The sequence below is a fragment of the Lathyrus oleraceus genome, chromosome 4 (genome assembly GCF_024323335.1).
Source record: "Lathyrus oleraceus cultivar Zhongwan6 chromosome 4, CAAS_Psat_ZW6_1.0, whole genome shotgun sequence".
In the NCBI taxonomy this organism is placed as follows: Eukaryota; Viridiplantae; Streptophyta; class Magnoliopsida; order Fabales; family Fabaceae; genus Lathyrus; species Lathyrus oleraceus.
Genome location: NC_066582.1, coordinates 359744785 through 359757532, shown reverse-complemented (window position 1 = coordinate 359757532; position 12748 = coordinate 359744785). Strand labels below are relative to the sequence as shown.

General features: G+C 38.5%; 1 non-coding gene across 1 annotated transcript; it reads right to left on the bottom strand.

Annotated features, from left to right (window-relative positions):
* Positions 1 to 552: 552 nt before the first annotated feature.
* Positions 553 to 659, bottom strand: LOC127077735 (small nucleolar RNA R71). Its single transcript, XR_007787512.1, has one exon. It is a non-coding gene; the product is annotated as a small nucleolar RNA R71 (small nucleolar RNA).
* Positions 660 to 12748: the final 12089 nt, after the last annotated feature.

Sequence of the window (12748 nt, the reverse complement as noted above, 5' to 3'; positions counted from 1 at the left end):
TTTCCTCAAATTTCATTTCCCTGTTGTTATATCGTTTAGACTTAGGCTATTTCCCGCCGGTCAATGCGAAGAACTCGCAGCACCGGAAGTTTAAGCTTAGTATATCCTCTGGCAGAACCTGAACGTTACGCTCGCGCACGTTTATGCTTTCATAGAATTAAGAGAGCTATGGCCAAAGATCAAAACCAAAGACCTCTTAAGGACTTCGCTCAACCATCCAATGAAGAACCTAGTTCTAGTATAGTAAACCCAACCATCCCAGCTAATAATTTTGAACTTAAACCATCCTTGTTGCAACTAGTGCAACAGAGACAATTCGCAAGTCTCGCTACTGAGAACCCGAACCAACATTTAAAAATCTTTCTTCAATTAGCAGACACTTTTAAAACCAATGGAGCTTCTCCTGAGGCAATACGTTTAAGATTATTCCCTTTTTCCCTCAGAGATAAAGCCCTATCATGGTTAGATTCCCTTCCACCCAATTCCGTTACGACTTGGGATAACCTTAGAAGAGTATTCCTTGCTAGATATTTTCCCCCAAGTAAGACTGCCATTCTTCGAAACCATATAACTAGATTTACCCAAAACCAAGGAGAATCGATGTTCGAAGCTTGGGAGAGATATAAAGAGTTGTTACGAGCATGCCCACATCATGGTTTAGAAAATTGGTTAATCATTCAAACCTTCTATAATGGACTTCATTATAACACTAAGATGACCATCGACGCTGCCGCAGGCGGTGCTCTGATGAACAAACCTTACCCTGAAGCTAGTGCCCTCATCGAAGATATGGCTCAAAACCATCAATCATGGGGAGTCGAACGAGCAACAGTTGAGAAGAAGGAAGCCCAAGGAGGAGTGCATGAACTAAGTTCTATAGACATGATGCAAGATAAAATGGACGCATTAGCCCTTAAGGTCAAGCATATGTGCATACACCCAAATACTGTAGCCGCAGTCTCGTCGGGTTGTGAGATATGTGGAACCAAAGGACACCAATTTGCAGAATGCAGTCTATTAAACGAAACCCACTCTGAGCAAGTGAACTACACCCAAGGGAACCCATACTCGAATACCTATAACCCTGGATGGAGGAATCACCCGAACTTCTCCTATAAGAACAATAACCCTATCCAAAATAATGCACCTCCAAGACCTAGTTACCAAGCCCCAAGATCAAATCAACCTATGCAACCTGTGCCATCAAAGTCGAGCCTTGAGAAAATTATGGAAAATTTTATCACTGCTCAAACCCAACAAAACAAGGAGTTCATGAACCAAAACATTCATGTTAGTGAACTGATTACCCAGTTAGGAACCAAGATTCACCAAATAGTTACTCATACTAAGATGCTTGAAACCAAGATCTCTCAGGTAGCTTTAAATCAAGCCCTTCAAACCACACCTAGAGGACAATTCCCTAGACAACCTCAACAGAATCCGAGAGGGCAAGCCAATGCCATTACCCTACAAAGTGGGAACGCTTATGATGAGCCACCAAACCTTAGATTGAGTGAACCCAAAACTTCTAAGGAATATACCAAACCCACAGACGAAGTAAAGGAACCAGAGGAATCTGAAAACCAGGAAGGTCGAGAAAAAGGAGAAGAACCTAAAGATAAAACTTACGTACCACCCCTGCCATATAAACCACCTATACCATATCCGCAAAGAATCAAACAAACCCAGATCAATAACCAGTATCAAAAGTTTATTAAAGTTATAGAAAAACTTCGTGTAGAAATCCCTTTCACAGAAGCCATCACCCAAATACCTTCTTATGCAAATTTTCTCAAAGACATCCTTACCAATAAACGTAGACTTGACGATCCGAAGCCTTTGGAATGTAATGCTATTTCCGAGGACAAATTAGCAAAGAAAGATAAAGATCCTGGAAATTTCTCCATTCCTTTCCTTTTGGGTAATCATGTCATCGAAAAAGCTTTTCTAGACTTAGGAGCTAGTGTGAGCTTAATGCCTTTAGCAGTTTGTGAGAGGTTAAACTTAGGAGAATTACAGCCCACTAAGATGTCACTTCAGTTAGCCGATAGATCTGTCAAGTATCCGATAGGCATTTTAGAAGATGTCCCTGTTAGGATAGGTCAGTTATTTATCCCTACTGATTTTGTTGTCATGGACATCAAAGAGGACAATGATATACCAATCCTTCTAGGTAGACCATTCTTATCGACCGCAGGAGCCATAATAGATGTCAAGAGAGGAAAGTTGACCTTTGAGGTAGGTGACGAGAAAATAGAATTTATACTTTCAAAATTTCTTATGGCACCTGTGATGGGAGACGCGTGTTATGCCTTAGATATCATTGATGAATGTGTTTGAGAATTAGAACAAGAAGAAATCATTAAAACAATTAAGTTACCATCAACCCCCATAATGGAAGATGATGACTTTAGAAAACCCTACATCGATGATAACCTTTATGAATGTTTATCCCTTACCCCAGATCCTATGCCATGCCCTAAGAAACCAACCTTAGAACTTAAGGAACTGCCTAAGAACCTGAGATATGAGTTCCTCGATGAAGAGATGAACCGTCCAGTCATAGTCAGTGCTACCTTGAGCCAAGAGGAAACGAACCAACTTTTAGACGTTTTACGAAGATATCCCTCAGCCTTAGGAAATAATATCTTTGACCTGAAAGGTATAAGCCCATCCGTATGCATGCATCAGATTTCGCTCGAAGAAGATTCAAAACCCTCTAGAGAACATCAGAGAAGAATAAACCCTATAATGAGTGATGTTGTTAAAAAGGAAGTTCTTAAGTTACTTGAAGCAGGTATAATCTACCAGATCTCGGATAGTAAGTGGGTGAGCCATGTGCATGTAGTACCTAAAAAGGGAGGCATCACAGTCGTGCAGAACGATAAAGGCGAACATGTAGCAAAACGATTAGAAGGAGGATGGCGGATGTGTATAGATTATAGAAAATTAAATAAAGCAACCAGGAAGGATCATTTCCCTTTACCATTTATAGACCAGATGTTGGATCGTCTAGCCAGACACTCTTACTTCTTCTATCTAGATGGATACTCTGGATTCTTCCAAATACCTATCCACCCCGAAGATCAAGAAAAAACTACCTTTACACGCCCTTATGGAACTTTTGCCTACAGACGAATGCCATTCGGCCTCTGTAATGCCCCAGCCACTTTCCAACGTTGCATGATGTCAATCTTTGCAGATTACCTAGATGGTATCATGGAAGTGTTTATGGATGATTTCTCGATTTGCGGATTTGATTTCCACAATTGCCTTGCTAACCTTGAGAAAATCCTAGAGAGATGCGTGGAGGTGAACCTCGTGCTAAACTGGGAAAAGTGTCATTTCATGTTGACCGAAGGAATAGTTTTAGGACATATAGTTTCCAAAAAAGGTATAGAGGTAGATAGAGCTAAAATAGAAGTTATAGAAAACCTAAAACCACCAAAAACCATTAGAGAAGTCCGAAGCTTTCTTGGACACGCTGGATTCTACCGGCGTTTTATCAAGGACTTCTTAAAATCACTAAACCTTTAACTGGACTTTTAATGAAAGATGCTGAATTCATTTTCAATGAAAAATGTAATGACGCATTTAATCTTTTAAAGGAAGCATTAATCTTTGCACCTATCATGAAACCACCTGACTGGTCAGAACCTTTTGAGATAATGTGCGATGCTAGTGATTATGCGGTTGGAGCCGTTCTAGGACAAAGGAAAGAAAAAAAATGACATGCAATTTATTATGCCAGTAGAACCCTAGATGCTGCCCAACTTAACTACACAACAACTGAAAAAGAATTACTCGCTGTAGTTTTCGCTATAGACAAATTTAGATCTTATCTAGTAGGAGCAAAAATTATAGTTTATACTGATCATGCTGCCATTCGTTACCTATTAAGTAAAAAAGATGCCAAGCCCAGGTTACTCTGATGGATTCTATTACTATAAGAGTTTGATTTAGATATAAGAGATAAAAAAGGCACTGAAAATGTAGTAGCCGATCACCTTTCTAGGCTAGAACATATAAAACCAGAACTAGTACCCATAAATGATGATTTCGCCTATGATAGACTGATAGTTAGAGTAGGAACCATTGAAGATAATAACCTAGGCCCTGATGAGCACTCCCAAAATTCCTTAGCAATAAGTAACGTACCATGGTATGCAGACTTCGTTAATTACCTAGCTGCTGATATAGTACCCCCTGATCTTGACTACCACCGCAAGAAGAAATTCTTCCACGATGTGAGAAACTTCTATTAGGACGAACCACTCCTTTTCAAAAGGGGTAAAGATGGCATTTTTTTCCGCTGCATTCCGAAAGAAGAGGTAAATAGTATTATCGAGCATTGTCATTCTGCACCCTATGGTGGACATGCGAGCACCTCTAAGACATACACCAAGATTCTTCAAGCTGGCCTATTCTGGCCTACCATGTGGTGTGATGTCTATGCTTGCATTGTCAAATGTGATAGATGCCAACGCACTGGAAACATTTCAAGGCGTGATGAAATGCCTCTAAGAAACATTCAGGAAGTTGAACTCTTCAACGTATGGGGAATAGATTTCATGGGACCTTTCCCACCATCCTTAGGAAACAGGTATATCTTAGTAGCTGTAGACTATGTGTCTAAGTGGATTGAAGCTATAGCTGCACCCACAAACGACACTAGGGTAGTAATCAAACTATTTAAAAACTATATATTCCCTAGATTTGGAACACCGCGTTTAGTCATAAGCGATGGAGGATCACACTTCATATCAAGAATATTTGACAAACTTTTAAGAAAATATGGAGTTAGGCATAGAGTAGCAACACCATACCACCCACAGACTAGTGGCCAAGTAGAAGTATCCAATAGGGAGATAAAACAAATCCTGGAGAAAACTGTTTCTATTTCTAGGAGAGACTGGTCTTAGAAGCTTCAAGAAGCGTTATGGGCCTATAGAACCGCTTTCAAAACCCCTATAGGGACTACTCCTTACCAACTAGTCTATGGAAAATCCTGTCACTTACCGTTTGAATTAGAGCATAAGGCCTATTGGGCCATTAAAACTTTGAATTTAGACTACCTGACCGCTGGAGAAAAGCGTACTCTTGACATTCACATGCTAGAAGAACTTAGGCAATCTGCCTACGAGAATGCAAAAATATACAAAGAAAGAACAAAAGCCTATCACGACAAAAGGATAGTAAAGAAAAACTTCAATATAGGCAATCCTGTTCTCCTTTTCAACTCTAGGTTACGACTCTTCCCTAGAAAGCTACGCTCAAGATGGACTGGCCCTTTCGAAGTATCCAAGATTCTGAGATCCGGAGCCGTAGAAATCAAGAACGAAACCTGTAGTCCATTCATTGTAAATGGACAAAGACTGAAGCTCTACGAAGGAGGGGACATTCCAGCACACTACTCAAGCCACACTCTAGTTGATCTACCGATTCCTACTACTATAGGTGTATAAATTCTAATCGTCAAGCTAATGACGTTAAACAAGCGTTGCGTGGGAGGCAACCCATGGTTTTTTCATTTTACTTTTTCGCATTTGTTTAATTTTATTTTATTTTATCATACTTTTCATCGAGACTAAAAATTTGAATGGTTTGTATTTTCAGGATCACTTTCCTAACTTTTACAGGATGCAGGATTTCGATGATATGCACGTAGCCTATAGAGATGATGCTTAGAGAGAGCGCCACATCGCTCTTTATCAGCGCCCTATGGCACACATACGTTATCCTGATCAGCACTGTATGGAGGCACTGGGTATCGAGCCGAGTATCCGATTCCTGAGCCACCAGTTTCACTGGGACGAGTTTGTTGATGACTTGAGTAACACCTACAGGAACCTGACATTGAAGTTCCTGAGTTCATTCGACTATGACCCATACTCTGGACCAAATGGGTACGCTGCTTTTAGGCTCTTTGGAGTTGAGTACTCTTTCAGCCAGAAAGAGTTCGGCGACCTATTGGGTTTCCAGACCACTCCTGATGGTATCCCGGAGACACCTATGGGATATTTTCTGGGTAAGGAGGTGGAGAAGTTTTGGAGTGATATATCGGGTGGTGGAAGCCAGGATCCGTCTACGCAGCTGTCTCATGTTATACATAACCCTGCCTTTCGATACTTTCAGATGATATTGGCACATTCCTTCCTAAGAAGACCGGATGCTGGGACATTACTGAGTGAAGAGGAGATCTTTCTACTATTTTATGCATCCCAGTCTCGCCCAGTAGCATGTGGGAAATTTTTGTTATGTGGTCTCAGCGGTGTCTCCAGATCGACCGAAGGAGTCATCCATGTGGGCGGGATCATTACACAAATTGCTGTCACTTTAGGTCTATCTCGCAAGCTATTACATCTCCGGACCTACTGTGGGTACACTACCATGGACATCGACTTTTGTTTGACCAGAGGGTTGATAAGGAGAGCCTCTTTCCACCCATGTCAGTTCCGATTGTTAGTCGACAGCGAGGCTATTCATTATTTCACACTGCCTGATCCTATGATGACCAGTGTGCATGATCCAGCGAATTGGAGTTATGCTCTAGAGGGCCAGGGAGAGACCATCGAGGAGCCGAGATCACCACCCATTGCTGAGTACACGCCTACACCACCTTCTCCCAGGATCACTGTTTTCTCTAATAATCTTTCATTGCAAACCCCAGACATCCGCACCCATATTGCAGAGTGTCGTAGAGAGATTGCAGAACTTAGACAGGAGGTGGCTGACCTCACTTTACAGATGGGAGTATCTGATCTCACCCACGCTACCGAAGCCGACTGTTTATATCAGGAGATCACAGAGCTCAGGCAGGAGGTAGCCATGCTTCGTGGATCCACTCAGGAAGACGACATCCCTACTATATGATCTCACCATTTCATCTGATTTTATCTCTTTTTTTTATATTTTTCGCATTTACATAACTCATTTTATATCATCGCATTTGGAATATTTTGTTAACTATGTCTACACATTGATATTTCTACTTATATATATATATATATATATATATATATATATATATATATATATATATATATATATATATATATATATATATATATATATATATATATATATATATATATATATATATATATATATATATATATATATATATATATATATATTATATATATATATATATATATATATATATAATATATATATATATATATATATATATATATATTATATATATATATATATATATATATATATATATATATATATATATATATATATATATATATATATATATATATATATATATATATATATATATATATATATATATATATATATATATATATATATATGTCTTATGTTTGTTTTATTTGCATTTTTATTTTAGTTGTTTATTTATTTATTAATCTAATATTTAAATTTTGTTTTATTTTTATTTTTTATTTTCTTTCTATAAAAATTATGAAAGTCAATGATACTAGGAAATCACAAGACAAATGCTATCCGGACCCCTCAAACCAAAAGATAAAGAGAAGCCCAAGCCAAAGGACCAAAATCTGGCCCAGCCAGATTTTGCCTTGTGGCGCCCGCCATAGACCTTGTGGCGCCCGCCACAGCGTCTGTAAAAGGTCGGGGCAGAACCCCTTTCTTCACCATTTTCACACCTTACAACCTTCCAAACCCATTTTTTCACCTTACAAAAACGTCCTTGAACCCACAAAAAGCTCACACCTTTCTAATCCCCACATCGTACAAATCATTTTTCCGATTTCCATTTTTATTTTCATCCGTCGGATTTCATAAAAATCCAACCTTTTCACATTCCACTTCATCTTCTTCGTCACGTTTCAAGAGCTACACAATGGAGTTTAATGGATTCATTCTTCGAGGAGGGAAACCGGGAGATAGGCAAAGGAAGATTTTGTTGCAAAATCTAAGACACCTTTAGCCTCATGCATTATCTAAGACACCTAATCTCCCCATACCTTTAGCCCCACCGATTTTTTTTTGCAAAATAAAACAATGTTATTTCGAAATTTTTTAGGTTTTAAAGACAGGTTTTGAGTAAGGATGCGGTGACTTGGGAGAACTTTGCGAAACATCAGTATCTGTTTTAGCACCATAAGCTTCGTAAATATAGGAATCATTCCCGAAACCCTATATACCATGGCCTTAATCATCATTTCCGTATAAGTCCTCAGTAGTTTATCTCAGCAGTCAGCTCCGGCCTACGCATCCTCTACGCAGGGGACCGATGCAAATAAGTGAATGATCCAGCAAAATAAATAAAAGAAAGCAAAAAAAAGGCAACTCCGGTATAGGTGACTCTCACAAAGTCATTTAAGCCAAAGAATTGTAAAAATTTGCTACAAAAAGAAAAAGAAAAAGAAAAAGAAAAAAAGAAAAGCTTACCCGCTATTAGTTGGTTCAGAGGTATCTGGCACTGAACTCGGTAGGGCGGATTACGATCCGATCCCCCACAACTACAGTTGGATCAAATAAAAGGGTTTACACATATTTATGTGCCAGAAACCCCATGCTTAGATCATAATCACTAACAGGCCACTCTGCTATGAAGCATGTACGGTAAAGGGCTTAATGTGATTGCGCCTGAATGAAAAGGACACAAAAAGAGATGAAGAGGCAGACCTAGGTATTGTGGGATAATATGGGTTGATTAATATAGGAATGAAGTTTATGTCCGTATTTGTGGATTAGTGTCATCATGATACCCTTAGTTCACTCAGTTAGTACCTATCACTGCATCCCGACTTGGACTTAGAATTTTTTACCTGAAGCACTCGTTTACACCAGTTTTTCTTTTATGAGCTTTTTAATGTTTTCCTTGAGGACAAGCAAAGGTTTAAGTGTGGGAGAGTTTGATGACACTAAAATTCACCGTATTTTCGACTCCGATTTCACATGCATTTTAGTTGTTTTATTGTTATTTTGTTGTGTTATTACTATGTTTTTCTTTGTTTTCAGGTTTTTACTTTAATCGGAGTCCCGATCGAGAAAAGGAGTGAAAAAGAGCTAAAAACCCTAAAATTCAGCATTTTGTACTTGTGGCTTCCACCATGGCTGGCGCCATAGACCCTGCCATGACGTGTCCCAACTCAACTTCCCTCAACTTCCATGTTCCCCACTACTTCCACTAAGGCGCCTCAGATTGGCCTTGTGGTGGGCGCCATGGCCTTGTGGCGGGCGCCATGGCCTTGTGGTGGGCGCCACAAGAGGAAAAGTTTTCCCTCCCATTTTCAAGTTGAAGGGCATCCATGTCATTTCCATCTTTTTACTTGCTTATAAATAGAAACTCGAAATCACTTGTTTAGGCATCCAAACTTAGAGCAAAGGCAAACTCAGAGCAACTTTGTTTCACTTAGGCATATATTCAGTATTTTAAAGTGGTAATCGCTTCGCATTGGGGTGTTAGCACAATTGTGTAATCGAGTCTGTGATCGAGTCTGTAATCGAGTTTGGAGCACTTTGGAAGGAAGTTAATCCTGCCACCATTTTCATTTCCACTTTGTAATTTATTCAACCCTCCGATTGGAGCAGGTTTTTATTACTTTGCCTTTATCTACTTTAATTTCCTCGCACTCGCTTTACTTTATTTATTTCCTCGCACTCGCTTTACTTTATTTATTTCCTCGCACTCGCTTTACTTTATTTATTTCTCGCACTTGCACTATTTTTCTTTACTTTAATGCACTTTTACTTTACCATGTCTAACTAAATCTATAAGTTAGAATGTAATGATCGTAATTAAATAGATAATCGGTATAATTATTCGTAGAAACACTTAAGGGCTATTTTAACTTTCAACTTAAGTTTTCCCGCACTTAATTTCCGTTGGGTAAGATCGAAAGCCGTCCAATGTCGATTTAAACTTAATTGTTTTTAACTATTTCAAAAACAGCGAAAGCGCTTTGTTTAGTTCATTAGGAGTTTTTAACTTAAGAAGAAAAGAGATTTTAAAACTATTTTCGGACGCGTTTATAAGTTTAGAGTCTGGTTCGTGAGAACCTCTTTTGGTTAAGAAATCCAGGTTAAAATACTTTTCAACTTAGTCAAGATACTATATTTCTTAAAAATAGGTTTACTACTCTAATGTAATGCGCGCCTTTTTATAAGTGACAATAAGAGGGTTTGATTAGGGAGTATAACTCGGTTCTGAATACGCGAAAGCGACAGTTCCCGTTAAATTGGTTCTTTTCAAAGCAGGAAACATTGCCCATAAGTAGTCCTATTAGCAAGTACTTGGATTATTAATTGATTATGTGAATTACATTCGACCCTGTCTTTATTAATTAAACTTTATTCAACACTTTACTTTTTATTGCATACTCTAAAAACACCTATTTTAATCGCCTTGGATAAACACCATAACAACAGATAACGATAGATTGACACTTGGTCTCTGTGGATTCGACAATCTTTTATATTACTCTAACACGTTCGTACACTTGCGAAAAGTACGCATCATGATCCTATGACCAAATGCATTGGTCATGCATGATATGATTTGATGTATGCAAATGTTTATGAAAACAAGGAAAAAGGGAGGGTAAATTTTGGGGTATGACAGCTTCCCCTATTTAATCAGCTTTAACCGAAAATTTTCCAAAGAAAGGGAGGTTCCTAAGAGCAACAAATAAACTGGTTGGTTTGATTTACTAGGGATAAACTGAAATATTCCGCTGGGGAGATAGATCGGCTTAAAATAAGAATGTTTGATATGCATGATTCTATGATGGCAATGCATGACTGTTTATTTATGATACGTATGTAATGAAATATGGAATAGCAAGGTAAAGTTGGTTGGATGAAAGATAAACTTTGACTCATCGGTATCCATATCAGAGAATCTGCAAGGAAGAGCTTCCAAGTCATCACCGCTGCTGGGGAAAATCCTGTTGGTTGAGGAATACCATCTGACTCTGCTCAGGGAAAGAAGGATGCAAAACAGGTGTGAGCAAGAGTTGAGATGCAAGTGTATGGAAAGTGCTAACTGTAAACTACTAATAATCCACTAGGGTGTTTTTCAACAATCAAAGCAATGCATGAAGTTTTTTCCTTTTGATTTAGCTTTTTATTATTCTCAGTGTTTTATGGCATTATGCAATCAGGATTGGCACTTATTTTGCAAACAAAATGCGGAAAAATAAAAATGAGAATTTACTGAATAATGACTGAATCTTATTGATAGTGGAAAATTTGTACATATAGAGTGTGTACAAGGATGCAAAAATCCTTAAAGAGGAAATTGCAAAAAAACTGAAAAACAAACTAAATGGAAATAGGAAATTTGTTTGACTTTCCACTGATCGCAAAATTGACTATCATTCACTGTATCACTGAGCTCCAATACCTTGCTTCTGTTAACTATGATTGGGCGGATCTGATGCCGCCTGAGGTCAAGCTGAGAGTCAAGCTGAGGGTAATAATGTGCTCAAAAAACAACATCAAGATGTAGTCAAATGCCTTTATCCCTAACTTTTGCATGGAAATTTAAATTATTTTACCCACTAGGATGCCACTTTTGCCTAAGTCACCCTTTCGGATTTTCAACTTAATGGGCTCATATATTTTTTGTTTAATCCATAACTTTTTCATTGACATTTATTTTTTGGTCCATCGGGATAGCCATTTTGCCTAGATTGGTTCTGACGAGTTCCAATCTAGCAGGCTTTGTATTTTTTTCTAGGTATAATATTTTTTGATGACAAAGTCTTTTGAGCAAGTCATCCCCATCCATTATGGTGAGAATAAGAGCCCCTATTGAGAATGCCTTTTTGATGACAAAGTCTTTTGAGCACAAGCTCACCGTCTTGGAATGAGCGGGGAAGAATCTTCTTATCAAAAGCTTTCTTGGGGCATCGTTGGTACAACTGACCATGGAAAATGGTTGTCAAGCGCTTCTCTTCAATGAGATTCAGCTGATCATATCTGGATTGCACCCACTCGGCTTCATCGAGGTCCGTTTCCATGATAGCCCTCAAAGAGGGGATTTCAACTTCAATAGGAAGAACATCCTCCATTCCATATACTATCAAATAAGGATTTGTCTCAGTAAAAGTACACATTGAAGTTCTGTATCAATGTAGAGCAAAGGGAAGCATCTCATGCCAATCTTTGTATGTCTTGACCATCTTCTGGACAATCTTCTTGATATATTTGTTATCTGCTTCGAAGACGCCATTTATCTTGGCCGGTATGATGAAGAGTTGTGATACTCGATCTTGAATTCTTGAAACAACTCACTCATCATCTTGTTGTTGAGGTTACCGATATTGTTAGTAATAATCTTGCTAGTAACACTGTAGCGACATATTATTTCTTTCTGGATAAATTGGGTAACGACTTGTCTCGTGGCATTTGCATATGAAGCAACTTCAACCCACTTTGTAAAGTAGTCAATGGCAACAAGGATGAAATGATGATCGTTGGAAGCTTTCAGATTGATCATACCAATCATATCAATGCCCCACATAGAGAAAGGCCAAGGAGAAGTCAAGACGTTTAATGGGGTCAGAGGAACATGAATCTTGTCATCGAAGATATGGAATTTGTGACATCTCTTGACAAATCTATAACAGTCGACCTACATTGTAGTCCAACAATACCCAACCCAAAGAATCTTCTTATCCATGGCAGGCCCCTTAGCATGTAAACCTTCACAGCTCTCATGTATGAAACTTATAATTATATATGCTTCGTGTCTATCCACGCATCTGAGCAACACAAAATCATAATTCCTCTTGTAAAAAACATC